At 44.1% G+C, this 26,579-nt stretch overlaps 1 pseudogene; it reads left to right on the top strand.

Moving 5' to 3' along the window:
• Positions 1-26,579, top strand: part of LOC131988994 (scavenger receptor cysteine-rich type 1 protein M130-like) — a 912,635-nt pseudogene that overhangs the window by 127,571 nt on the left and 758,485 nt on the right.

Raw genomic sequence — 26,579 nt, 5'->3', positions numbered from 1 at the left:
CCCATGGACTTCAAACTTGGTCAGTAGCATCACAAGGCCTTAGGGATCAAACGTTGTATAAATCTTTACCGACGGTCACACTATGTGGGCGTGGCATGGCGCCAAAATATGGCGTCTCGCCATAACACACGAGACTGTATAACTTGACCATACATTGTCCAATCTGTCCCAAATTTCACACACGTGATTAGAGTCCAGCCCTGAACACACCCACGTGTCCATTTTCACAGACAGTCATAGCGCCCCCTGCTGGCTACAGGAAGTAACATGTTTTACACCTACCACAAGCACAGTGGTAGGAGACACGCAATTTGGTACGCATAGGGACTGAGCCAAAAGCGCCGCGTCCTATGTGCCCTCCCCTGATGGTGCCTCCCCCGACGGCTCCACTCTGCGAGGGCCCGTTCAGTACTGCGCGCAGTCCTAGTTTATTATTATTATTCTTCTCCCAAATGAATTGCCTTTTTGGGGGCTTTATCATATTCAAAAACTCACCAAATTTGGAATATACATAAATCAGATTTGAAATTTACGTATTCTGGTATTCGCGGGAATGGACCTTGCAAAATGACTCACTAGCGCCCCCTCAAAATTTTCAAAACATCCTCACAATATAGGTTTTTTTCACGTAGACACACGAAAGTTGGTACATATGTGTATCATGGGAAGACGCACCAAAAAGCCTCAAGAACCCATACCCGAAAACGTACAGGAAGTCGGCCATCTTGGATTGAATATTGCACTTGTCATCGTTTTTCGCCATTTCCAGGTCGCACACTTTAACGAACTCCTCCTACAGATTTTATCCAATTGACTTCAAACTTGGTCAGTACCATCACAAGGCCTTTGGGATCAAAAGTTGTATAAAGCTTTACCGACGGTCACACTATGTGGGCGTGGCATGGCGGCAAAATATGGCATCTCGCCTTAAAACACGAGATTGTTATAACTTGGACAGACTTTGTCCAATCTGTCCCAAATTTCACATACGTGATTAGGGTCCAGCCCGGGACACACCCACGGGTCAATAGTGACACACAGTCATAGCGCCCCCTGCTGGCTTCAGGAAGTAACTTGTTTTATACCTCCCACGAGCACAGTGGTAGGAGACATGCCATTTGGGACGCATAGGGACTGAGCCCACATCGCCGCGCCCTACGTGCCCTCCCTCGACGTGCCCTCCCCCGACGGCTCCACTCTGCGAGGGCCCGTTCAGTACTGCTTGCAGTCCTAGTTGGTCCGTTTTTAGGGACCGAGCACTAACAGTGCAAGGACCCTATTGAAATTGGTCCGTTTATTATTATTCTTCTCCTTCCCAAAAGTAAATCGCTAATTTGGAGGCTTTATCATATTCAAAAACTCACCATTTTTGGAATATACATAAATCTCCGCTTAAATTTACATAATCTTTACCGACGGTCACACTATGTGGGCGTGGTATGGCGGCAAAATATGGCGTCTCGCCATAACACACGAGACAGTATAACTTGACCATACATTGTCCAATCCGTCCCAAATTTCACACACGTGATTAGGGTCCAGCCCGGGACACACCCACGTGTCAATATTGACACACAGTCATAGCGCCCCCTGCTGGCTACAGCAAGTATTATGTTTTACACCTACCCCGAGCACAGTGGTAGGAGACACGCCATTTGGGACGCATAGGGACTGAGCCTACATCGGCGCGTCCGATGTGCCCTCCCCTGATGGCGCCTCCCCCGACGGCTCCACTCTGCGAGGGCCCGTTCAGTACTGCGCGCAGTCCTAGTTAGGGACCGAGCACTAACGGTGCAAGGACCCTATTGTAATTGGTCCGTTTTTTATTAGGGACCGAGCACTAACGGTGCAAGGACCCTATTGTAATTGAAGGGATTATTATTATTATTCATCTCCCAAATGAATCGCCTTTTTGGGGCCTTTATCATATTCAAAAACTCCTGATATTTGGAATATACATAAATCTCTTGTGAAATTTACGTATTCTAGTGGTTGCGGGAATGGGCGTGGCACAATGGCTCACCAGCGCCCCCTACAAACTTTTCTACCGTGAAGGCATTACTCCTACCCATTAAACCCTATCCACTTCTAACTTGGTCAGTGTCATCATGAGGCCTTTGGGATGAAACGTACTCAAAATCTTGACTGACCATCACACTATATGGGCGTGGCATGGCGGCAAAATATGAAAACACGAGACTGTATAACTTGACTATACATTGTCCAATCTGTCCCTAATTTCTCACACGTGATGAGGGTCCACCTCTGAACACACCCACATGTCAATTTTGATACACTGTCATTGCGCCCCCCGCTGGCAACAGGAAGTAACAACTTTTATGCCTAGCCCCAGCAGCAGGTTTCACGTACAGACACGAAATTTGGTACACACGTGCTTCATGTGGAGACGCACCAAAAAGCCTCTTGGACCCATACCTCAAACCAAACCGGAAGTCCGCCATCTTGGTTTGAAAATCGCAGCATTCATTGTTTTTGGCTATTTCCATGTCGTATACTTTAACGAACTCCTCCTACAGATTTCACCCGATTTACTTCAAATGCGCTCAGTACCATCACAAGGCCTTTGGGATTAAAAGTTGTATAAATCTTTACCGACGGTCACACTATGTGGGCGTGGCATGGCGGCAAAATATGGCGTCTCGCCATCTAACACCAGGCTGTATAACTTGACCATACATTGTCCAATCCGTCCCAAATTTCACACACGTGATTAGGGTCCATCCCGGGACACACCCACATGTCAATACTTACACACAGTCATAGCGCCCCCTGCTGGCTACAGCAAGTATTATGTTTTACACCTACCCCGAGCACAGTGGTTGGTCGGATTAACACCAAACTTGGTATATTTATTGTCAATGCCCTCCTGAGGATAACCCTTGAAGATATTATTGATCGGCCCCTAGGTGGCGCTCTGGCGGCAGTTTAATTTAATGAGTGCCACTGTGCCCAGACCATAAGTCTTAAGGCAATGAAATTCATAGGGGTGGTATAGACTGGCCCCTGTAACGCACACACCCCGATGGTAGCATGCCCCGACACGCGTGTACTGCGAGGGCCCGTTCAGTACTGCGCGCAGTCCTAGTTAGGGACCGAGCACTAACGGTGCGAGGACCCTATTGAAATTGAAGGAATTATTATTATTCTTCTTCTGGAAAATGAATCGCATTTTTGGGGCCTTTATCATATTCAAAAACTCACCATATTTGGAATATACATAAATCTCTGGTGAAATTCACGTATTCTTGTGGTGGCGGGAATGGGCGTGGCAAAATGACTCAACAGCGCCCCCTTGAAAGTCAAGAAAATTCAGCCCCTCGCACAGGAATGTCGTAGAGACACAAAATTTGGTACATACATGTATCATGGCAAGACGCACCAAAAAGTCTCAAGAACCCATACCCTAAAACGTACAGGAAGTCGGCCATCTTGGATCGAAAATGGCGTTTCCTGCTGTTTTGGGCCATTTCCATGTCGTATACTTTAACGAACTCCTCCTACAGATTTCACCCGATTTACTTCAAATTTGCTCAGTACCATCACAAGGCCTTTGGGATCAAAAGTTGTATAAATCTTAACCGACGGTCACACTATGTCGGCGTGGCATGGCGGCAAAATATGGCGTCTCGCCATCTAACACCAGACTGGATAACTTGACCATACATTGTCCAATCTGTCCCTAATTTCTCACACGTGATGAGGGTCCACCTCTGAACACACCCACATGTCAATATTGATACACTGTCATTGCGCCCCCCGCTGGCAACAGGAAGTAACAACTTTTATGCCTAGCCCCAGCAGCAGGTTTCATGTACAGACACGAAATTTGGTACACACATGCTTCATGTGGAGACGCACCAAAAAGCCTCTTGGACCCATACCTCAAACCAAACCGGAAGTCCGCCATCTTGGTTTGAAAATCGCAGCATTCATTGTTTTTGGCCATTTCCATGTTGCATACTTTAACAAACTCCTCCTACAGATTTCACCCGATTTACTTCAAACTTGGTCAGTACCATCACAAGGCCTTTGGGATCAAAAGTTGTATAAATCTTTACCGATGGTCACACTATGTGGGCGTGGCATGGCGGCAAATCATGGCGTCTCGCCATCTAACACCAGACTGTATAACTTGACCATACATTGTCCAATCCGTCCCAAATTTCACACACGTGATTAGGGTCCATCCCAGGACACACCCACATGTCAATACTTACACACAGTCATAGCGCCCCCTGCTGGCTACAGCAAGTATTATGTTTTACACCTACCCCGAGCACAGTGGTTGGTCGGATTAACACCAAACTTGGTTTACTTATTGTCAATGCCCTCCTGAGGATAACCCTTGAAGATATTATTGATCGGCCCCTAGGTGGCGCTCTGGCGGCAGTTTAATTTAATGAGTGCCACTGTGCCCAGACCATAAGTCTTAAGGCAATGAAATTCATAGGGGTGGTATAGACTGGCCCCTGTAACGCACACACCCCGACGGTAGCATGCCCCGACACGCGTGTACTGCGAGGGCCCGTTTAGTACTGCGTGCAGTCCTAGTTATTATTATTATTATTATTATTATTCTCCCAAATGAATTGCCTTTTTGGGGGCTTTATCATATTCAAAAACTCACCAAATTTGGAATAAACATAAATCAGATTTGAAATTTACGTATTCTGGTATTCGCGGGAATGGACCTTGCAAAATGACTCACTAGCGCCCCCTTGAAATTTTCAAAACATCCTCACAATATAGGTTTTTTTCACGTAGACACACGAAAGTTGGTACATATGTGTATCATTTCCAAGTCGCATACTTTAACGAACTCCTCCTACAGATTTCACCCGATTTACTTCAAACTTGGTCAGTACCATCACAAGGCATTTGGGATCGAAAGTTGTATAAATCTTTACCGCCGGTCGCACTATGTGGGCGTGGCATGGCGGCAATATATGGCGTCTCGCCATAAAACACGAGATTGTTATAACTTCTCCATTCTTTGTCTGATCTGGTCCAAACTTCTCATGCTTCATCTGAGTCCAGCCCTTAACACTTCTAATGAACAATATTTCATAAAGCCCCGCCCCTTATGCTTTATCCACGCCCCCTTTTACAAAATGACCACGTTGCATACTTTGACGAACTCCTCCTACAGATTTCACCCGATTGACTTCAAACTTGGTCACTACCATCACAAGGCCTTTGGGATCGAAAGTTGTATAAATCTTTACCGACGGTCACACTATGTGGGCGGGGCATGGCGCCAAAATATGGCGTCTCGCCATAAAACACGAGATTGTTATAAATTCTCCATTCTTTGTCCAATCTGCTCCAAACTTCTCATGCTTCATCATAGTCCAGCCCTTAACACTTCTAAATAACAATATTTCATAAAGCCCCACCCCTTATGCTTAATCCACGCCCCCTTTCATAAAATGACCACGTTGCATACTTTAACGAACTCCTCCAACAGATTTCATCCGATTTACTCCAAACGTGGTCAGTACCATCACAAGGGCTTTGGGATCAAAAGTTGTATAAATCTTTACTGCCTGTCACACTATGTGGGCGTGGCATGGCGGCAAAATATGGCGTCTCGCCATAAAACACGAGATCGTTGTAACTTCTCCATTCTTTGTCCCATCTGGTCCAAACTTCTCATGCTTCATCAGAGTCCAGCCCTTAACACTTCCCAATAACAATATTTATAAAGCCCCGCCCCTTATGCTTTATCCACGCCCCCTTTCATAAAATGACCACATTGCATACTTTACATAACTCCTCCGACAGATTTCACCCCATGGACTTCAAACTTGGTCAGTACCATCACGAGGCCTTTGGGATCAAAAGTTGTATAAATCTTTACCGACAGTCACACTATGTGGGCGTGGCAGGGCGGCAAAATATGGCGTCTCGCCATCTAACACCAGACTGTATAACTTGACCATACATTGTCCAATCCGTCCCAAATTTCACATACGTGATGAGGGTCCAGCCCGAGACACACCCACGGGTCAATAGTGACACACAGTCATAGCGCCCCCTGCTGGCTACAGGAAGTTACATGTTTTACACCTACCACAAGCACAGTGGTAGGAGACACGCCATTTGGTACGCATAGGGACTGAGCCAACAGCGCCGCGTCTGATGTGCCCTCCTCTGACGGCGCCTCCCCCGACGGCTCCACTCTGCGAGGGCCCGTTCAGTACTGCGCGCAGTCCTAGTTATACTTTTTTTTCACAAAAACTAACCGCCTTTTTGGGGCCTTTATCATATTCAAAAACTGACCATTTTTGGAATATACATAAATCTCCGCTGAAATTTTCGTATTCTAGTGGTCCCGGGAATGGGCGTGGCACAAGGCCTAGCTATTATTATTATTACGCCAAATGAATTGGCTTTTTGAGGCCTTTATCATATTCAAAAACTCCCCTAACTTGGCACAAAATTCAATCGTGGCGAAAATTTACGTATTTCATTGCTTTCAGAAATGGCCGTGGCAAAATGACCTACTAGCGCCCCCTAGAATTCAGCCCCTCACACAGGTTTGTCGTACAGACACGCAATTTGGTATATACGTGTATCATGGGAAGACGCACCAAAAAGTCAGTGGAAGCCATGTCCTAAAACGTACAGGAAGTCGGCCATCTTGGATCGAATATGGAATTTTTGCCATTTCCAGGTCGCATACTTTAACGAACTCCTCCTACAGATTTCACCCAATTCTCTTCAAACTTGGTCAGTAGCATCACAAGGCCTTTGGGATCAAAAGTTATTCAAATCTTTACCGCCGCTCACACTATGTGGCCGTGGCATGGCGGCAAAATATGGCGTCTCGCCAAAAAACAACAGATCTTTATAACTTTTACATACTTTGTCCCATCTGCTCCAAACTTCTCATGCTTCATCAGAGTCCAGCCATTAACACTTCTACATAACAATATTTCATCACGCCCCGCCCCTTATGCTTTATCCACGCCCCCTTTCATAAAATGACCACGTTGCATACTTTACATAACTCCTCCAACAGATTTAATCCCATTGATGTCAAACTTGGTGAGTACCATCACAAGTCCTTGGGGAACACAACTTCTCAACAGCTTTACTGACCTTCACAATATGTGGCCATGACATGGCGGCAAAATATGGCGTCTCGCCGTCTAACACCAGACTGGATAACTTGACCATACATTGTCCAATCTGTCCCAAATTTCTCATATGTGATGAGGGGCCAGCCTTGAACACACCCACATGTCAATATTGACACACAGACATAGCGCCCCCCGCTGGCTACAGAAACTAACATGTTTTACACCTAGCCCCAGCAGTAGGTTTCACGTAGAGACACGCAATTTGGTACACACATTAAGCATGTAAAGACGCACCAAAAACCCTCTTGGACCCATACCTCAAACCCAACAGGAAGTCCGCCATCTTGGTTTAAATATAGCACAATTCATCGTTTTTACCCATTTCCATGCCGCATACTTTAACGAACTCCTCCTACAGATTTCACCTTATGGCCTTCAAACTTGGTCAGTAGCATCACAAGACCTTTGGGATCAAAAGTTATTGAAAGCTTTACCAACGGTCACACTATGTGGGCGTGGCATGGCGGCAAAATATGGCATCTCGCCATCTAACACCAGAATGCATTTGGCAGCTTTATCATATTCAAAAACTCACCACATTTTGAATACATGTCAATCTCACGTGACATTTACGTATTCTAGTGTTCGCAAGAATGGGCGTGGCAAAATGACTCACTAGCGCCCCCTAAATATAATTATTTCACACAGGTTTGTCGTAGACACACGCAATTTGGTACATACGTGTATCATGGGAAGACGCACCAAAAAGTCTGGGGAGGCTATTCTCTAAAAAGTACAGGAAGTCGGCCATCTTGGATCGAATATGGCATTTTCCCCATTTCCACCCCGCATACTTTAACAACCTCCTCCTACAGATTTTACCCGATCCACTTCAAACTTGGTCAGTACCATCACAAGGCCTTTGGGATCAAAAGTTATTGAAAGCTTTACCGGCTGTCACACTATGTGGGCGTGGCATGGCGGGAAAATATGGTGTCTCGCCATAAAACATGACATTCTTATAACTTTCCCATTCTTTGTCCCATCTCCTCCAAATTTCTCATGCTTCATCAGAGTCCAGCCCTTAACACTTCTACATAACAACATTTCATAAAGCCCCGCCCCTTATGCTATATCCACGCCCCCTTTCATCACAGGACCACGTTGCATCCTTTAACAAACTCCTCCTACAAATTTCACCTTATTGCCTTCAAACTTGGTAAAGCTTTCAATAACTTTTGATCCCAAAGGTCTTGTGATGCTACTGACCAATGGTCACACTATGTGGGCATGGCAGAAAAATATGGCGTCTCGCCATCTAACACCAGACTGGATTACTTGACCATACATTGTCCAATCTGTCCCAACTTTCACACAGGTGATTAGGGGCCAGCCCGGAACACACCCACATGTCAATATTGACACACAGTCATAGCGCCCCCTGCTGGCAACTGCAAGTAACATGTTTTACCCCTACCCAGAGCACAGTGGTAGGCGCCACACCATTTCGTACGCATAGGGACTGAGCCTACAGCACCGCGCCCGACGTGGCCTGCGCTGACATGGCCTCCCCCGACGGCTCCACTCGGCTCGGTCCCGTTCAGTCCTGTTTACAGGCCTAGATAGGGACCGAGCACCGAAGGTGCGAGGACCCTATTGTAATTGGTCCGTTTATTATTAGGGCCCAAGCAGGCAACGACCTGCGAGGTCCCTATTGTATTTCGAATGATTATTAGGGACCGAGCACCGATGGTGCGAGGACCCTATTGTAATTGAAGGAATTATTATTAGGGACCGAGCACCGATGGTGCGAGGACCCTATTGTAATTGAAGGAATTATTATTAGGGACCGAGCACCGAAGGTGCGAGGACCCTATTGTAATTGGTCCGTTTATTATTAGGGCCCGAGCAGGCAACGACCTGCGAGGTCCCTATTGTATTTCGAATGATTATTAGGGACCGAGCACCGATGGTGCGAGGACCCTATTGTAATTGAAGGAATTATTATTAGGGACCGAGCACCGATGGTGCGAGGACCCTATTGTAATTGAAGGAATTATTATTAGGGACCGAGCACCGAAGGTGCGAGGACCCTATTGTAATTGGTCCGTTTATTATTAGGGACCGAGCACCGAAGGTGCGAGGACCCTATTGTAATTGGTCCGTTTATTATTATTAGGGACCGAGCACCGAAGGTGCGAGGACCCTATTGTTTTTCCTCCGTCTATTATTAGGGACCGAGCACTAACAGTGCAAGGACCCTATTGTTATTGGTCCGTTTATTATTATAGCGGCAAATGAATCACCTTTTTGAGGCCTTTATCATATTCAAAAACTCACAAAACTCGGCACAAAATTCAATCGTGTCGAAAATTTACGTCTTTTATTGCTTTCAGAAATGGGCGTGGCAAAATGACCTACTAGTGCCCCCTAGAATTCAGCCCCTCACACAGGTTTGTCGTAGAGACACGAAATTTGGGACATACATGTATCATGGGAAGACGCACCAAAAAGTCTCAAGAAGCCATACCTTAATATGTACAGGAAGTCGGCCATCTTGGATTATATATGGAATTTTCGCCATTTCCATGTTACATACTTTAACGAACTCCTCCTACAGATTTCACCCGATTTACATCAAACTTGGTCAGTACCATCACAACGACTTTGGGATCAAAAGTTGTATAAAGCTTTACCGCCGCTCACACTATGTGGGCGTGGCATGGCGGCAAAATATGGCGTCTCGCCATAAAACACGAGATTGTTAGAACTACTCCATTCTTTGTCCCATCGGGTCCAAACTTCTCATGCTACATCAGAGTCCAGCCCTTAACACTTCTAAATAACAATATTTCGTAAAGCCCCGCCCCTTATGCTTTATCCACGCCCCCTTTCTTCACATGACCACGTTGCATACTTTACATAACTCCTCCAACAGATTTCACCCCATGGACTTCAAACTTGGTCAGTAGCATCACAAGGCCTTTGGGATCAAAAGTTGTATAAAGCTTTACCGACGGTCACACTATGTGGGCGTGGCATGGCGGCAAAATATGGCGTCTTGCCATAACACACGAGACTGTATAACTTGACCATACATTGTCCAATCTGTCCCAAATTTCACACACGTGATTAGATTCCAGCCCTGAACACACCCACATGTCAATATTGATACACCGTCATAGCGCCCCCTGCTGGCTACAGCAAGAAACATGTTTTACACTTACTTTGAGCTGAGTAGTAGGAGACACGCGATTTGGTACGCATAGGGAATGGGCCCCCAGCGCCGCGCCTGACGTGTCCTCCCCCGACGGCTCCTCCCCCGACGGCTCCACTCTGCGAGGGCCCGTTCAGTACTGCTTGCAATCCTAGTTATTATTCTTCTCCCTAATGAATTGCCTTTTTGGGGCCTTTCTCAGATTCAAAAACTCACCATTTTTGGAATATACGTCAATCTCCCGTGAAATTTACGTATTCTGGTATTCGCGGGAATGGACGTTGCAAATAGACTCACTAGCGCCCCCTTGAAAATTTCAAAACAGCCTCACAATATAGGTTTTTTTCACTTACACACACGAAAGTTGGTACATATGTGTATCAAGGGCACCCGCACCAAAAACTCTCAAGAACCCATACCCGAAAACGTACAGGAAGTCGGCTATCTTGAGTCGAACACGGCGTTTACTGCTGTTTTTGACCATTTCCACCCCGCATACTTTAACGAACTCGTCCTACAGATTTCTTCTGATTGACTTCAAACTTGCTCAGTAGCATCACAAGGCCTTTGGGATCAAAAGTTATTCAAATCTTTACCGCCGCTCACACTATGTGGCCGTGGCATGGCGGCAAAATATGGCGTCTCGCCAAAAAACAACAGATCTTTATAACTTTTACATACTTTGTCCCATCTGCTCCGAACTTCTCATGCTTCATCAGAGTCCAGCCCTTAACACTTCAAAATAACCATCTTTCATCAAGTCCCGCCCCTTATGCTTTATCCACGCCCCCTTTCACACAATGACCACGTTGCATACTTTACATAACTCCTCCAACAGATTTAATCCCATTGCCTTCAAACTTGGTCAGTACCATCACAAGGCCTTGGGGAACACAACTTATCAACACCTCTACTCACCTTCACAATATGTGGCCGTGACATGGCCGCAAAATATGGTGTCTCGCCATCTAACTCCAGACTGGATAACGTGACCATACATTGTCCAATCTGTCCCAAATTTCACACACGTGATGCGGGGCCAGCCCTGAACACACCCACGTGTTAATATTGACAAACAGTCATAGCGCCCCCCGCTGGCTACAGAACCTAACATGTTTTACACCTAGCCCGAGCAGTAGGTTTCATGTAGAGACACGACATTTGGTACACATGAATCATGTCGAGACGCACCAAAAAGCCTCTTGGACCCATACCTCAAACCCAACAGGAAGTCCGCCATCGTGCTTTGAAGATCGCAATATTCAGCATTTTGGGCCATTTCCAGGTCGCATACTTTAACGAACTCCTCCTACAGATTTTACCCCATTGACTTCAAACTTTGTCAGTACCATCACAAGGCCTTTGGGATCAAAAGTTATTCAAATCTTTCCCCACGGTCACACTATGTGGGCGTGCCATGGTGACAAATATGGCGTCTCGCCATTTAACACCAGAGTGGATAACTTGACTATACATTGTCCAATCTGTCCCAAATTCCGCACACGTGATGAGGGTCCAGTCCTGAACACACCCACATGTCTATATTGACACACAGTCATAGCGCCCCCCCCGCTGCCAACAGGAAGTAACATGTTATACACCAACCCCAAGCACAGTGGTAGGAGACACGCCATTTGGTACGCATAGGGATTGAGCCCACAGCGCCGCACCCGACGTGGCCTTCCCAGACGGCTCCACTCTGCTCGGTCCCGTTCAGTCCTGCTTGCAGGCCTAGTTGTAGTTGTTTCCTGACAGGAGGGCTCATGCCTTAAGGGTAATGTAGTTGTTGTCACTGATGATGTCAGTAAAAGTAGATTGAAATATAAAACTTGCGAGTGATACATTTGAGTTTACTCATCTTCAGATTTGAGTTTTAAATCATTTTTAAAGAATTTAGTTAAAAATCTTTTTTAAATGTGGGTCTGAACAACAAAAGGACCACACCACTGTCTTCATTGCTGCTGGTGTTTTTTTCTTCTTTTATTTAGTGTCTGGTGTCGTTTACCTCTGTGTTTCTCTTCTCTCTCCTCTCCAGACTCTGTCAGGCTGGTGAATGGGACCAGTCTGTGCTCAGGCAGACTGGAGCTGAAGTCTGACCAGTCTAACCAGAGCTGGTCCTCAGTGTGTGAAGCTGACTTTGACCAGCAGGATGCAGAGGTGGTCTGCAGGGAGCTTGGCTGTGGGGCTCCTTCAGTCCTCCAGGGGGCGCTCTATGGAGAAGGGGAGGCTCCAATGTGGACCAAAGAGTTCCAGTGTGGAGGAGATGAGTCTGCTCTCCTGGACTGTAGAAGTCCAGGCTCAGATAGAAACACCTGCTCACCTGGCAGAGCTGTTGGACTCACCTGCTCAGGTAGAAGAGGAGCTGCAGCTTTCATTTGGTTCATTTCTGTTCTCATCAAACTCACTTTATTCTTTTACTGATGACTCTCTTGATTGTGTTCAGAGCCTGTCAGGTTGGTGGGAGGAGACAGTCGCTGTGCAGGAACACTGGAGCTGAAACATGAAGGAGACTGGAGACCAGTGTTTGGCTTCTCTGTGTGGACCCTGAAGACAGCAGCAGCTGCCTGCAGAGAGTTACACTGTGGTTCTGCTGTTTCTGTAGAAGAGAGAAAGGAGTCCTCAGACAGATCTGTGTGGAGGATCAGCCCTCCCTGTGTCCTGTCTGGATCTGCTCTGAGGGACTGTGTAACATCAACTATTTCTTCCTCTTACATTGTGAATCTCACCTGTTCAGGTAAGCCCATCAGTGACATCATCTATGACACACAAGCACCAGCTAGAATGGCAGTGAACCGTCTACTGCAGCCATGATGGAGTCTGCTGTAAAATACATGTCCAGTGCCTCAGCAGTGTCCTGGGTCTACCAACAACCAGCCTGAAAGGATTGGGTAGTCTTTATTATCCCTGAGGGGCAATTGGGTTTGCAACATTAGTACACACAGCACAACCAGTACACATTACAAAACATACAATCAGACATAAACACATAAAAAACTTACAATAAATAAATCATTATTAGTGCGATGAGCTTTGAATAAGATCAGTGAGAGTGCATCAGTCCTTGTTTGTGTCCTAAGCTGAAGGAACAAATGATGTTAAATATCTGTTTGATTTGGCCTTCCTATGGGAAGTGTACCTCCATCCTGAAGACAACAGGTGAAACTCTGCACAGAGAGGGTGCTGAGTGTCTCTAGAACGGCCTTCTCCTTCTCACTGGCTCTGACTTGGTAAACATGGCAAAGATCATTCAAGCTGATGTCAATGGTCTTTGGGCACTCTAACAAACCTCCCAGGCAGTTTTTATTAGCCACACTGAGGCTGCCAAACCAAGAAATCATTGCAAAAGTTAGAATTGACTCTGTAAAAGCATAAAACATTTTAATAAGTGACCTGTGGATGTCAATGGACTCCTTCAGGTTGGCAGCTGTGTGAGCCACTGGTTTCCAGCAGCAGGTTATTCACTGATCACTATAACAGTCACCAATGGCCTACTGGACAGGCCTTTGATCGGCTTAGCTCAGCCAGGACCTCATTCACTTTGCTTTTTTGAACTCACAGTGAGTCTGATCTGCACAAAACTTTGCTCAAAGAATCTGTGGACGCCCATGATCAAACTTCTTTGGTTGTGTCTATCCCCCTTACTCCTGGGGTGCTACTGTAGAAAGGATTTTGGGTATGACTTCCTGTGAGATAGCTGAAGCAACAGTGAGCAAGTGGCCAACTGCCAATGGTGAAATACTTTGCCTTGAATGAAGCAAATACTGTTTTGTTCTGAAACAGATATTTAAAGGGCCATGATATATGTTTGACTTGGGGTTGTAAAAGGTATTTATCCACAGTCAGTGTATCACCGACTGAAGAAGCAGGCAGGAGTAGCAGCACGGGATCTAAGCAGAGTAACTCTACAGCTGTGGACAGGTGTCAGAGAAAACACATTTAGTGACCGAAGGAAAGGAAAGCCTAATAAATCATCATCAGTTTAAGGATATTTGGAGTAGCTGCAGTGTGCACCAACAACCACCAGGTGGCACATGTGAGCAGTGTAAACTTTAGGCAGTTTTACTCTTAATAAAGGCCCATCACACAGTCAGCATACATTTCATTATTTCTTTTATCACTCCTGCAGGTCATTTTCCATTATGGTTGGTGTTTGTCCATTATAAGACACCGTAGTTGTAGTTGTTTCCTGACAGGAGGTCTCATGCCTTATGGGTAATGTAGTTGTTGTCACTGTTGATGTCAATAAAAGTAGATTAAACTCAAATGTATCCCTCGCAAGTTTTATATTTCACTCCTCTTCAGATTTGAGTTTTAAATCATTTTTAAATAATTTAGTTAAAAAACTATTTTAAATGTGGGTCTGAACAACAAAAGGACCACACCACCGACGTCATTGCTGCTGGGGTTTTTCTTCTTTTATTTAGTGTCTGGTGTCTTTGACCTCTCTGTTTCTCTTCTCTCTCCTCTCCAGACTCTGTCAGGCTGGTGGATGGGACCAGTCTGTGCTCAGGCAGACTGGAGCTGAAGTCTGACCAGTCTAACCAGAGCTGGTCCTCAGTGTGTGAAGCTGACTTTGACCAGCAGGATGCAGAGGTGGTCTGCAGGGAGCTTGGCTGTGGGGCTCCTTCAGTCCTCCAGGGGGCGCTCTATGGAGAAGGGGAGGCTCCAATGTGGACCAAAGAGTTCCAGTGTGGAGGAGATGAGTCTGCTCTCCTGGACTGTAGAAGCTCAGGCTCAGATAGAAACACCTGCTCACCTGGCAGAGCTGTTGGGCTCACCTGCTCAGGTAGAAGAGGAGCTGCAGCTTTCATTTGGTTCATTTTTGTTCTCATCAAACTCACTTTATTCTTTTACTGACGACTCTCTTGATTGTGTTCAGAGCCTGTCAGGTTGGTGGGAGGAGACAGTCGCTGTGCAGGAACACTGGAGCTGAAACATGAAGGAGAATGGAGACCAGTGGATGGCGATTACTCTGCCTGGAGCCTGAAGGAAGCAGCAGCTGCCTGCAGAGACTTAGACTGTGGTTCTGCTGTTTTTGTAGTACAAAGAAGACAGTCCTCAGGCAGATCTATGTGGTGGATCAGCCCTGTCTGTGTCCAGTCTGGATCTGCTCTGAGGGACTGTGCATCTTCATTTTTCTCCCCGGTAATCCAGGATCTTGTCTGTTCAGGTAAGCCTGTCAGTGACATCATCTATGACATCATGAATGACAGAAATGTCTCCGGTGGGTTCCTTCCTCTGTCACAGTGACAGTCAGTGGTTTATAATGGACTGGACTGTAAACATCCTAAAGTGTAGAGAAGTGTTCTTGTTTCCGGAAACATAGACTGCTGAGCTTCACCTGACAGGACACACCTGGAGGAACCTGTCTGCTTCAGCCAATCACCTCTCTGTATTTACAGACCTGTTTCAGCCAATCACCTCTCTGTTTTGACAGACCTGTTTCAGCCAATCACCTCTCTGTATTTACAGACCTGCTGCTTCTGCCCAACATCTCCTGGTCCTCCTCCATGGACGGGGTCTCTGAGGCCCAGCAGCAGCAGCATCAAGAGGAGTTTCGGGTTTTCAGAGGCTCCACCTTCACCATCAGCTGCTCCATCCACCCTCAGTACCCAGGAGGCTCCTTCCAGCTCTCCTTCACCTCCTCCACCTCAGCAATCAACTACACCCAGCCAGCTGTCAATCACTCTGCTGACTTCCTGTTTCCTAACCTCACCCAGCCACCTGTCCATCATTCTGCTGACTTCCTGTTTCCTAACCTCACCCAGCCAGCTGTTAATCACTCCGCTGACTTCCTGTTTCCTGCTGCAGAGCCCGCCCACCAAGGAAGCTACAGCTGTGTTTATCACGTCCATGTTTTCTCTCATAACTTCTCCTCTGAGAGCCGTCAGCTCTCTGTCTCTGTTGTAGGTGTTAGGGATTAATAAAAAATAGCAATAATCACATTATGACATATATTTAGCAAGAATGCTGCTTAGAAAAGTATTTGGCTGAGTATAAAACACATTTGTATGCCAGGCACAGCACACAGAAATAAGGAGTATCAAAAGAAAGGACATACTGATAACGCTTTGCACAGCGCCACATAATTTGAGGGCAAGCAGATAAAAAACTGAAGCACTCTTTGTGCTCCAATTCAAGGCCACGGGCCCAGGTGGAGATAGATACTGACGAACACTAGACAAGATACAGTAGTGTGCTGTTAGCTTTTTCCCTTCCACAGGGCGGTTACCGGAAGCTGAAGCACCAAGAGGTTAGGACTAGCCTGCGTGCCAACGTAATGGGTGGGCTGAGTCTAAACCATGGTGCTGCCCCAACAGTTTTGACCAATCACATAGTCGCACATTCATATTATAAAACTCTGTGAAAAAGTAAGTTAGGCATCCTTTTCTGGGAGGTTGTTACAGCTAACTGCTTAGCAGCCTGTGATTTCTGAACAGAGAAGGTCCATGTACATGCTCACTCTTTCATTATTGTCTTGAATAAATAGTCAAAAGGATTTTACTCTCCTCTCATCTGTTCTGCAAAAAAACGAACTCTAACATAGGTAAGCTGAATATGTACATGCAGGTTTGTTGAAGAAGATTAATCAAACAGACTGAAAACGATCAGCTGCCAACAGAGTTCATGAATGTTGTTGTTTCCGCATGTGACACTGGCCCTCATTTATCAAACGATCGTAGAAACGAGAGCAGATCTGATTGTAGATTTTGTCTTACGACAGGGTTCACATGGGATTCATCAAACGTTGGTATCTCGCCAATCACAGCGTGAGAATGGTCGGCTGTTGATAAATGTGGCGGCTCGAAACAAGCGTCATTTAAATACCACGCACTATTATATACAATATAAACATTATATATGATATAATATATACCGGACACGGTGGTGTAGTGGTTAGCGCTCTCGTCTCACAGCTAGAGGGTCGCCAGTTCGCCTCTCGCCTGCGGCTCTTCTGTGTGGAGTTTGCATGTTCTCCCACGGTCAGCGTTGGTTCCCTCCGGGTACTCCGGCTTCCTCCCACAGTCCAAAAACATGCACTTAGGTTTAATTTGGGACTCTAAATTGCCCATGTGAATGAGAGTGTGATTGTCTGTCTTTGTGTTAGCCCTGCGATAGTCTGGCGTCCTGTCCAGGGTGTACCCCGCCTCTCGCCCAATGACAGCTGGGATCGGCTCCAGCCCCCGCGACCCGATTGCGAATAAGCGGTTAATGGTAATGAATGAATGAATAATATATACCCGACCCAGATGGCTCGCCCCGAGAGTTTATAGCACCGAAGGATCCAATACGGCCAAAAAGAAGATTTTTTTTCCCTTTTCTTTTTTAAAATCAGTAATAATTAATAATAATCCTGTCCCAGTCAGAAGAATGTGTGGCTGATTGAAATCTTTCTATTGGGTCAGAACCACTGGTGGAGGAGACGCTGACGCTCCAGTATCCGAGCCAGGTAACAGTAAACAGCAGAAGACAACAACATTTAATAGCCTCTGCTAGTATTCTGGTTAAAGAATTTCACGGTCGCAGGGTGTATTCATTTTTTATATGGTTTTAGTAATAAATGATATAACTACAACATGCTTTGGTTTGTCACCATTAAAAAAAACATGGCAGAATTTCATCAGCTCCAGAAATGATCGTACGCCCACTTTACGCTCACTCTCTGGCGTACGCCCGTTTGATAAATGAGGGCAACTGTGACTCCTGTCATTGTGTTACACAGCTCATATAGTAACCAAACGTATACAAAGTGTATAATGACAACAGCAAACACTGAACTGCAGGACAGAGCATGTTCGGTTACCAGGATAACTCTGGTTCTCTGAGAAGTGAGTGAGATCTGTCCCAGCAGCCCTGAGCTCCTAACTCGCCATTTTCAAGAGTCGTTCCTCCAGCGGACAGAAGCCAGAAGATCCGTCACTCAGAGCTCAGAGAACCAGAGTTTTCCTGGTAACCAAACGCTCTCTTTCCAACCTCCCTCACTGTCTCACTGTGTGTATGTAGAATAAGGAGCTCAGGGAGCAGAGTAGCACCTCCAAGCAGCTCGTCTCACACCCACATGGATTTATATTCACAAGTTCCCTTCAATAATCAGGATTTGTTACATTACATTATGTTGAAAAGACCACAACATGTCCCTGAGCCTATCGGTTCCTACAGACCTAAAAACCTAAAAACACCTCACTAAAGTAAGAGATGAGAGCAGGTCTACAGAGTCCAAGCAGCCGGCACGATTCAAAGCAAACACACAGCGACCCAGGCCGACCAGGAACAACCAGCAGGATCATGTTAAATATCTAAACACTGTTAGAGCCGGGGCTCTTAAAGCCTCCCGCACTCTGTATTCACTTGTGTTGAGTCTTTTGTAAAAACCAAGTGTAGAACAAATGAGCTGGGGCAGTTTACCATTTATTAAAAGAACACAAGTGCCAAAAAGTTACTAAATTCACAGTTTTCTTCTGGCTGTTGGACCCACCCAGGCAACAGGTTGGGCTTTGTCGCAATTGGTCAATTTTGTATGGTGACTCAGTAGCCAACCCATACTGGACACCTCGTGATATTTAATTTAAAAACTAGACACCTTCCCTTTCTACTTAGTAGAATAGTTTTTAGGCCTATGGTGTCTTGTACGTATGGTTCTTACTGAAATAGCTGCACCCTGATCTCGTTCTAATTGGTTTTCAGGAAAGGTTCAGTAAGAGGGCACAATGTGCTCTCCTAACCTAGAGCCAAATAGAGGCAGTGAGTCTTGCTCAGTATCTACATCTGGAGCCACATCGACCATCTGTTGGTGTTTGTCCTCAAAATATTTAGTACGAGATCATGAAGCTAACAGACAAAGTGGAACTTTAAACATCGGAGGCTGTTTTCAGACCAACTTCATCTAGTCAGTGAGGTATAAACTTTATGATTTAACTTTATGTCTCATTTATTGCTATGAGTAAGAGCTCGGCAGCAGGAGCAGTAGGAGACATTTCACAGGAGGCAATTGGTTAATTTTGGAGACAGAAATATTATAAATCATCTCGAAGTCACCAAAAGGGGCTTATCTATGCATTGGAGGGTTAAATTAATAATTTTATTGCTGAGCAGGTTGATGAAAAGCTTCAGCTTCAGGTAAAAATGTACAGGTCACAGTGTAAACGTGATGAACCGCATCTCGTTGCCATTAATGGTTCATGATAAAATTATTTATGTACAGGTCTAAGTTGCATACGTTTCCAGGACAACAAGCCTTTTAACCATCTTTACCAAGAGTACCTCTCTGTTAGTTTGGTGCTACAGTATTTACATGAGTCATTCAGCACGACATTGCTAACATTTGTTATCTCGGTTATTTACAGATAAGTTAATGAAGCTAAGCTCCAAAAGTTAATGTTAGTATAACTAGAGCCCTTTGGACAACAGCTAACAATCATGTACGATGGCCAAAGTACAAAACTAGCACATACCAGGCCAATGAACTCCCAGCAAACAAAGTGACATGATGGACAACGCAGCTAGAAGCTAACTTAAGCCTAACGTTAGAAAGGGTTAGGCTAACGTTAGCTAACTTTAGCCTAACGTTAGAAAGGGTTAGGCTAACGTTAGAAAGGGTTAGGCTGGGCGCCCCGGTGGCACACCTGGTAGAGCGCGTACCATAGAGGCACAGTCCTCGTGAGCGGGCGGCCCGGGTTCGAATCCGACTCGGAGCCCTTTGCCGCATGTCTTCCCCTCTGTCTCCCCCTTTCACTCTGTTTCTCACTATCATTAAAGCCTTGAAAAATGGCCAAAAAAATATCTTAAAAAAAAAAGAAAGGGTTAGGCTAACGTTAGCTAACTTTAGCCTAACGTTAGAAAGGGTTAGGCTAATGTTAGAGATGTTAAAGATAACTTTAACCTCTCTAACATCTAAACATCTCTATCAGAGTGACAACATGTTGCCTCAAACACGTTGTTGACTTGCCTTAGAACAGATGTAGACATCCTTGTTCATTTTATCATGTTTAGTTGGCGTTGTGGTCTACCATAACTTTCTCCAGAGCAGACACTTATCTGGGTTGAGATGTGGTAAATGGTAGTAAATCCCCCCGTGGCCTCTCAGGATACCTAGTATCAGAGTTGCATGTACCCCATGAACACCGTTTGACCATTTTAAACTTAAAATGTCAAGAAAAAACATATTCAAATGAAAACGGACTAGCTCCAATGCATTTCAATGGACGTGGAAGCAGAGAATGTCCCAGTGTATTGGGTTAGCTATGCGCACTGTGATTGGCTCATCGCGTTTGGGGGTGGGGCTTAGCCATAGGTCATCAGGCTGTCCATCAGGATTACCTTCTTTTTATCACAAAGGATTTTACTGATTTCATCAGGTGAGTTTTTCTACTTTTCATTATTTAATTTCATTATTTCTTGAGAATGAGTTACTCTTGTATTTCAGGATTTTTTTATTTCAAAAGAATTTCACAACATTTTGTACTTAGTTTCACTTAGTTTTTGTTATCAAAAGGATTTTGCTTATTTTATAAGAACTTTTCCTATTTTCTATTTTAGGAATTTAGTTGATGTTGTAATTGAGGAATTTTATAATTTCATAGAATTTTTTTGTAGTTTGGGAATTTACAAATTAATTTGAGAATTTTTTTTTATTCATAAGAATTTTATTTACATTTGTACTAAATAGGGATTAATTTAGGAATTAGCTTTTTTATTATAACTGACTATTTTTTGTATGTCAGGAATGTACTTACTAATGTGATTAAGGGAATGGAATTTTAGTATTTGAGTTATTTTTCTACTTTTGGAATTTACTTAATATTTCAATAAGATTTGTTTTTTTAATTTTACAAGAATATCAATGAATATGAATAAAATAAAAATTCATGCAAAACACATAACAATTACATGAAGTGAGATAAAACAACAACACTTCAGTAAAAACACAACATCAATAAAAAGAATGACATGGGGTACAGTGTTACCGGCCACTATTTAGTATAGCGACTGCAGATGGTAGAAATGACTTTTTATAAATGTTTTTATGGGCCAGTGGGGTTCTGTATCTTCTGCCTGATGGCAGCAGAGAGAAGGAGTGATGCAGAGGGTGAGTGACGTCATCAGTGATGAGGGTTGCTTTCCTCCGCACTGATCGTCTGTACAGTTCACAGAGGGGGGTCTGAGGGGTTTGGGTGATCTTACTGGCCTGGTTTACTCTTCTGGTGAGTTTTGCTTTGTGTTTGAGGGTGAGGAAGTTAAACCAGGAAGAGATATTGTAAGTTAGGATAGATTCAATGAGTGAAGTGTACACCAAAGATAAAATGTCCTTGTTGATATTAAAAGATCTCAGCTTTCTGAGGAGGTGGAGGCGCTGTAGCGCCTTTTTAAAAACAGAGTCTGTGTGGTGTCCAAAGGACAGTTTGCTGTCAATTTCTGTCCCCAGGTATTTAAAACAGTCCACCTGCTCCACCTCCTGTCCATGGATGAGAAGGGGCTGGAACAGATCCAGTGAGCCCCCCCTCCCTGCAGCGCCACAGCAGACCTCCCTGGTTTTGGAGATATTGAGCTCCAGTGAGCTCTGCACAAATCCACAGACCAAGGCGTGGACTTCCTGCTGGTATTGTGCCAGGGCCTGTGCGTCTTTGAGGTGTGCCACCAGAGCCATGTCATCTGCATACTTTAGGAGGGACATTCCCTCTCTGTGACAGGAGAAGTTGTTGGTGTAGACAGAGAAGAGGATGGGGGACAGCACACAGCCCTGGGGAAGTCCTGTCTTCAAGACGATTTGGCTGGATCTGACACCGTTCAGGAGCACATGCTGTGGTCTGTTACATAAACACTCCCTGATCCATAAAATCAGTGTTGTGTGAGTCTGCAGTGATGAGAGACATTGTAACAGAATGTTATTGTTTACAGTGCCAAAGGCTGACGAAAAATCCATGAATAAAATTCTTGTGTGGGGGTGTGTAGAATCCTGTTGCTTGGTGATTCGGTCTAAAAGCATGAGGCTTGCATCCTCCGTGCCACACTTGGACCTGTATGCGAACTGGAGCGTGACTAGTTTGTCGGACAGTTCAGACATGAGTTGGTCAGCCACAACCCTCTCCATGCACTTGCAAAGGACTGAGGTCCGAGCTATTGGCCTGTAGTCCTGCAGGTCCCTGGGTCTGGCCTTTTTGGGAAGGGGGATGATGGTGGATTCCTTCCACTGTGCTGGGACTGTGCTGGAGTCCAGGAGGAGCTGGAACAGCCTGGTGAACACTCCGCCGAGCTGGGTGGAGCACTCTTTGAGCACCCGGCCTCTGAGCCTGTCCGGGCCCGCTGCCTTGTTGTGATTCACCCTGTGAAGGATGGTGGTTACCGCCTGCTCATCGATGGTGAGGTGTTGGAGGGGTGGGCTGTGGGTGTCCAGGCTCCATGTTGATGTTGTGCTGGTGTTATTGAAACGAGTGAAGAAGATGTTGAGCTGTTCCGCACGAGAGGCAGGATCTGGACAGTCAACCGTTTCAGGTTTGGACGTTCGTCCCATCATGGTGTTCAGACCCCGCCATGCCTCCCGTGCATTCCCCGATGTTAATTTCCTCTCCACTGCATCTTTGTATTTGAACTTTGCCTGTGTAGCCAGCCTCCTGAATGTTTTCTGTAGTTCCTTTACCCTGTCTTTGTCACCCTGGAGAAACGCTCTTTTCTTCTCCTTAAGACAATTTTTCATGTCTTTAGTAACCCACCTCTTATTGTTCAACCCGTTCTCATTCCCAAAGCGTAATATACTGACGATTTGTCACACCCCTAGACGTATCATACTGGCGCAAAGGGTACCCTTCCACGTCTGTGTGAAACGCTCTGGGTTCTCAATTGACTCCAATATAAACCCGCTCGCGGCGCTGAGAAGCGCTTAGAGCAGAGGCTTACAGCCGTCTATTCACTCCAATAATATCCCGACCACGGCCCTCCATTACGCTGCCAGCGACAATCTGAATGGAGAACCGAGGACCCTGTGCACGGAAGTATTTTTCTCCCTATTTTAAGGATTTCTTTTAATGACATCGTCAACATTTCTCAACACAAACACATCAAAGTCTCACTGATAATTCAACAATAAAATAGCTTCATGTTGTGGCTCTCAGTATCATTTTTTTCTCCTTCGATTCTGAGAAATAAACTTTTACTCGTTTGTTTTACGGCATTCCACTGGCGGACATTTCTCTCATTTTTAGTGAAAAAAAATAAATATTTTGACTTTGTTTCTGCATAAAAATGGATTTTGATTACATTTCTAGCAAGAAATATATGTTTTATGTTCTTAATATTCACTCAGTGAATGTACAAAATCACTGTGTGGCGAAGATCTCGCCAGAAAAAGACGATCCGCTGTGTTTTATTTTGAAATCTGTTTTATTTTGTAATCTACCGCGATCATAGCGGATGTGGTCCTATCCTCGCGGATGTGCTGTGCGATCTCATTGAATCGCGCTTCACTGTAAATGGCCCCGACTCTGCTCTCCTGTTTTAGTTAAAATATCTTCATTAAACAAACATTGTTGTCTTTTTTTTAGCATAGATAATATACATACAGTGTAATTATTTATTAGACAGTGTGTGATATTCGATATATTGGGTAGAAATAGGTTTTCACAGCCCTAATAGGGAAGAACTACAAAACGAGAGGTCTAGGGAGTTGTAGTTTTTTTAATAAAACAGGTTTTTACCTAAAATTGGAAGTTGGAAATACTTAATTAGTGGCTTTCCAGGGGTTTGAGGGGATGTCAATCACATTTTTGGCATCAGAATTTAAATATTGTCTTGTTCAATGGGGGATTTGTTGTTTTTTCAGCATATCCTAAAGCCCCCCCACTCCCACCCCTTAGTGACTATGCTCACATTATAGTCCATGTCAACACCTTTCTATAACAGTAGGTCTCATGTCTGTAACCCTTTTTGTCTCTTAGTTATAATCATTTAAATATGCCCCAGGGTTAAGGTTCAAAGGTCAATATCTCAAAGCAAGAATATTATAGAACCTTGAAATTGATATATGTTACTCTCCAGGCCAAGACCTTTCCGGTGATGTATTTGAAAAAAATAAAACTTTGTCATAGAGCTAAACCAAACCTTGGAAATCTGCCCTAACAGGCTAAGGTTCAGACAGCCCTTTCAGTGCTCAGATTCCGAGATGTGAAAAAATAAAACTTTTTCATAGAGCTAAACCAAATACATCACCGGAAAGGTCTTGGCCTGGATGTTTCTGCATGTTTTTATAATTAAGATTTTGCTCTTTTCATAAGAATTTTGTGTACTATTTTCACTTTATTAATTGCATTTAATTAATTGTGGGTTTTTTTGTTATACTTCAGGACACTGTATCATTTTAAATATAATGGGTTTATTTTTTTAGGATAAAGGGTTTTACTGTTTTTCATTTTAACTTTGATCATTTTTTGTACTTCAGGAATTTAATTAATTATGTGAATAAGACATGGAATTTTATAATTTATCATTCACAACATTTTCTACTTTGTAGTTGATGATGAAGAGATTTGAGTGGAAGCCAGTGGAGTTAGGGTTTTTGAGATGATGAGCAGCAGAGTTTTGGGTCATTTGAAGCTGATGGAGGAGCTTGTGAGGGAGACCAAAGAGGAGAGAGTTGCAGTAATCAATGTGGGAGGTGACAAGACTATGGACAAGCATGGAAGTAGTGTTGGTTGAGGGAAGGGAGGAGACAGTTGATGCTGTGGAGGTGGAAATAAGCAGACCGGGTGATGTTAATAGGCACGTTTTCATTCAGTACTTTACCCTCTAGTGAGCCGCTATGGGTGTGGCTTGGGAGAGAGGATCCACCCAAGATCCACCCAACTTCACCGGTTAGCAGCTCAGCTAGCGGCTCAGAAAGTACCTGCATCGGTTAGCTACTTTATGAGCTCTGAGGGTTAACATCTCCTGCTCTGACTGCAGCTGGGAGAGACTGCTGCAGGAGGACTGGGCCGCTTGTGACTGCTTTGGGACGGACATACTCATTAAGAATAGTAGGAACGAGTCTCCAAAAGTCTCCAATAACACCAGAAAAAGTTGCTAGATTAGACTTTTTTGAAAAAGAGTCTCTAGAGGGTCTGAATAGTCTAAATATAGATACAAAGAGTCCCTAGAGGGTCTGAATAGTCTAAATATAGAGACAAAGAGTCTCTATAGGGTCTGAATAGTCTAAATATAGAGACAAAGAGTCTCTAGAGGGTCTGAATAGTCTAAATATAGAGACAAAGAGTCCCTAGAGGGCCTGAATAGTCTAAATATAGAGACAAAGAGTCTCTAGAGGGTCTGAATAGTCTAATTATAGAGACAAAGAGTCTCTAGAGGGTCTGAATAGTCTAAATACAGAGACAAAGTTGCTTAGTTGGCAGCACTAGTTAAGATTTTGCTTATTTCAGAGGAACTTTGACTATTTTTGTACTTTAGGAATTAAATTATTTTGGAATTCAGTATTTAATATTGTTCTTCAGGAATTTTCTATATTTTTTAACGTTTGTTTTCTATGAAGTATTTTGCTTATTTTAGTTTACATTTGGCTCTTTTTGTACTTACAAACATTTACTTTTGTGACTTTTGTGTGTGAGAATTGGAATTTTATCATTTCATGAGAATTTAGTTATTTTTGTACTTTGGCAATTTAATAAATTCTTTGAAAAAGATATTGTTTTTATTTAATAAGAATTTAAATTCATTTTGTTCTCAGGATTTTTTATATGAAGGATTTTGCTTATTTCATTAAAACTTTTCTTTTAAGAATTTTACTAAATGATGCATTGAGGATTTTGCTTTCATATACCATAGAACATTATTTTTGCTTCATATTTTAATGAACAATTTTGATGACTTCCTGTAAGACCCAGTGTTGCAGAATTACAACAATTTTGGTTATCCCCAAAAAACCTCTAAAATTTTTTTTTTTTTTTTTGGGTCAACCACATTAACATGATCATTGGGTCCTATTGTTTGTTCTCACAATGCGATTGGATCCAACATTTATATATAAGGCCCGCCCTAGGGTCAAGAAGTCACACAACTTCCAATTTTTTGATCGAGCAACATCCATTCGATTTACTGGACTGGATTAATCTGATTCAAGTAAGTAAAATGCTTTGAATATTTTTTTTGTGTTTATTACAGTGTCTAGAACATGAACATATGTAGTGTTTGTGGAAAATGTGCCCTACATTTTATTTAGAGCTTGTTTTATAAGTGTTGCAATATTACAACGTTGGGTCAGAGTGGTAGTCAAAACA

Source organism: Centropristis striata, chromosome 17 (genome assembly GCF_030273125.1).
Source record: "Centropristis striata isolate RG_2023a ecotype Rhode Island chromosome 17, C.striata_1.0, whole genome shotgun sequence".
NCBI classification, from domain to species: Eukaryota; Metazoa; Chordata; class Actinopteri; order Perciformes; family Serranidae; genus Centropristis; species Centropristis striata.
This window is presented reverse-complemented; position numbering and strand designations above follow the sequence as displayed.